General features: G+C 39.9%; 1 protein-coding gene and 1 long non-coding RNA gene across 3 annotated transcripts in view; one reads left to right on the forward strand and one right to left on the reverse strand.

Moving 5' to 3' along the window:
• The window catches only part of si:dkey-121b10.7 (heparan sulfate glucosamine 3-O-sulfotransferase 6), a 36,076-nt gene that overhangs the window by 14,381 nt on the left and 18,572 nt on the right, over positions 1-3,123 (forward strand). The window lies entirely within an intron of this gene.
• The window catches only part of LOC116671408 (uncharacterized), a 22,590-nt gene that overhangs the window by 11,833 nt on the left and 7,634 nt on the right, over positions 1-3,123 (reverse strand). The gene's annotated exons all lie outside the window — the stretch shown is intronic.

Below are 3,123 nucleotides of genomic sequence, written 5' to 3' on the forward strand. Positions count from 1 at the left end.
GCTATATAAATAAAATTGAATTGAATTGAATTGAACCGTAATGATACAACAAGACATTTAATTGAATAATAATAGGCTTACATTATATTCAAATCATGAGTTTTCCTGCTTTCCGCAAACGTGAAATGACCGAAATAGTAGGCTGGTGAACTGGCAGGGTCAAAGTTCAGGGCAGAAGTCATGGACCCGTGATTGGAAGTTGGAGCTGCTCACTGTCCCTTTCCAGAAGCTTCAGACTTTTCTTTTTTCTTCCTCAAGCTGCATATAAACATGTACACAGCCTTATAGCTGACGTTTATTAGGCTTAGGCATTGATTTCAGATGAATTAACTCAGACAATCTAATGATATTATGAATGGGTGGGCCCATACAGTGTATTATCTGCCCAGTAGTGTTAATGTGCAGTAGTAAACCTAGGTCATGCAGGGCAAGTAGAAGACGGCCCCCCCTACAAGTGCCCCAAAAAAGTCCCCTGTTCTTCTCTTTTTCTTTATTAGGAATTTCGCTCTACACTGCCAAATGTGCATGAAATATCTTTTATCTTTAATATTGAGTCATTCTATTCAAGTGTTTTTCGTAGATCTTGACTGATGGAGTGGATGATGAGGTGTGATCACAAAGAACACAAAGTTATATCGCATTTTTCTGTTTTTTAAATCTGACCTTCAGACGTCAAATGTAGAAATAAATGATATAGTATCTAAGGATTGCAAATTCAGAAGTGGGCAGTTTTTACACTTTTTTAGGTGCCATATGTATAAATGCCTTTTATCAAATCTGGGGCCACAGTGGAAAAAAGGTGGCATTTTCATTTGCTTTTGTCGGGTCATTATGTATTTTCTAGTTCCCTTTTAACAGTCAGTAATGAATGACATAGGCCATAGTGACTGAGCATGATGTAACAAAAACAGCAACATTTCAAACACACTCTCCACTTAGAGTCCACATGAAGCAGGTTTTTCATCTCATGCGTGATGTGATCAGTCCCTCTCCTCTCTTCATTAATATCCCTCAGCACCAATAAGAGGCTGTGCAGACAGCTACCAGGGATGGCAGCGTATTCAGTCCCCTGCCAATAAAGGGCTGTTTATTGAGCTGACACGCTGCTTCCCTAAGTGTCCCATGTTGGTCCCCTGAGGCCCTGGCCATCCCAGGGAGGACGGGTTGTTGTGGATGGTGGTAGTGTGGATGACCCCGCAGTCAGGTGTTTGTTGAAGATCAGCCGAAATGGGCTTTTGAAGGCTGACAGCGATATTTCTCTTGTCACAAATAGCCTCCATTTAAATTTTTCAGATGAAACCCAGACACATGATCATTTTTTTTCTTGCCGGATAGCAGCATGCAGCCAGACACAAGTCTGAGTTTATGGACTAAAATGTTTAAAATGATAAAATGAAAGAGGTGATTTTTGTTGTTGTTGCTGTTGCAGGTTAAGAATCTTCATGTCTTGGGTGGCCATGATTTCTTGATATCTGATAGCACAGAGATGAGAGAGAATTGGGGGGGGGGGGGGGGGGATTACAGAGAAAGGATGAGGAAAAAGATCTAGTGGGTAAATGACGGTTTGATAAGTGACAATAGAAGAGAGAGGAGAACACGGAGGTGTGGCAGTAACATGTCGGATGAGAAGAGAAGCCGAGATCATAGGCCGGTTAATGATCTGTTCTCTGTGAGGCTCAGGTGGAACAGTACAAGTGACACCAGATACCAAGTGTGTGTGTGTGTGTGTGTGTGTGTGTGTGTGTGTGTGTGTGATAGTTCTTATTACTCAGAATGCTTTTTTCAGGAGGCAGAGGAAGCTGGGGTTTTCCTGCTGCATGCAAGCCACATCAAGATTCCCGTTGCATGTGCGGTGATACAGTTAATGAGCGGTGTGGCCGGCAGCTCGAGTCAGTTTTTAACTTTCATTTGATGAATTAATAAAACCGTATCCCCTGGAATATTCTTAATACAGACATGTGCATTTCATCCGAGTAGTTTTAACATCTGTAAAACAGCTCTTTGCAATTAGTTTTCATAGAGGAGAAAATGCAAAATACGGGATGAAGCGTTGAAGAAACAAACTAATTTTAGCGAACTGTTGTCTAAAAAATGTCTGAAAATTGTTTCAAAAAACCACATCATGATTTTCCAGTTTGCAAGATGACAGCCTAAAATTTATTTTCTTTATCCCACCATCTGTCCATACCCCAAATATATCCAGTTTACTATCGTACAAGCAGCAAATCTTCACATTGGAGAAACCGAAATTAGAGTATGTTTGGCATTTTTGCTGATAAAATAACTGAAATGATGTATCAATAATCAAGTCTTCTGTGGCTCAACTAATCAATTAGTTGACTTGTTTTTTCACCTCTAATGGATTGTTTTAGATCTTTATAACTTGGAATTTAGGAAAATGTGATTAAAATGATACACAAACCATCTCTAATCTCAATATTTAATATTAACATGAAGCTGTAAAAAGGTGTTCTTGAAAGGCCATGTTTTACCCCAAACAAGCATGATTTGTCTCAAAGGAGAACTGTTAATTATTTTTTTACTTTTATTATAACATTACCGCTTTATTCTTAGCAGATGTAAGGAGTTATTTTGGGAAACTTAAGGGTTCAACAGACTAGAACTGTGAGACTGTAGTTGGCCTTTATGTCCATCCCGAAATAATAGAGGGAAATAATCCTCCAAAGCAGCAACTATAGGATACCATGGACTACATCATAATATTAAACAACCTTAAAATAAATGTTTGAACCTTGTATCCCTATGTTCTCTAATCATTTCCTCCAGGCTTCAGATTTATACTCAAGTCGACAGATTTCCAGACAGCTGTGAATTCAGAGATGCACAAATTAACTTATCCACTGTCTTCAGTAAAAAGTATTGGCGTCATAGCTTCTCAATCCTTTTTACAGTAATAGCACAATCTCATTGGACGCATGTTGTGGTTGGCATGGGTCAAAGTTCATTTCAGTTCAAATTTGGCCTCTAGCTCACCCAGTAAAGGGCATTCCCCCCATGTTGGCTAAGTCCTGGAGCGGCTTGGGATCGAATCCGACCTGCGGCCCTTTGCTGCGTATACTCCCCCATCTCTCTCCCCCTTTCGTTGCAATGTACCTGTACATG

Source organism: Etheostoma spectabile, chromosome 21, assembly GCF_008692095.1.
Source record: "Etheostoma spectabile isolate EspeVRDwgs_2016 chromosome 21, UIUC_Espe_1.0, whole genome shotgun sequence".
Taxonomy (NCBI): Eukaryota; Metazoa; Chordata; class Actinopteri; order Perciformes; family Percidae; genus Etheostoma; species Etheostoma spectabile.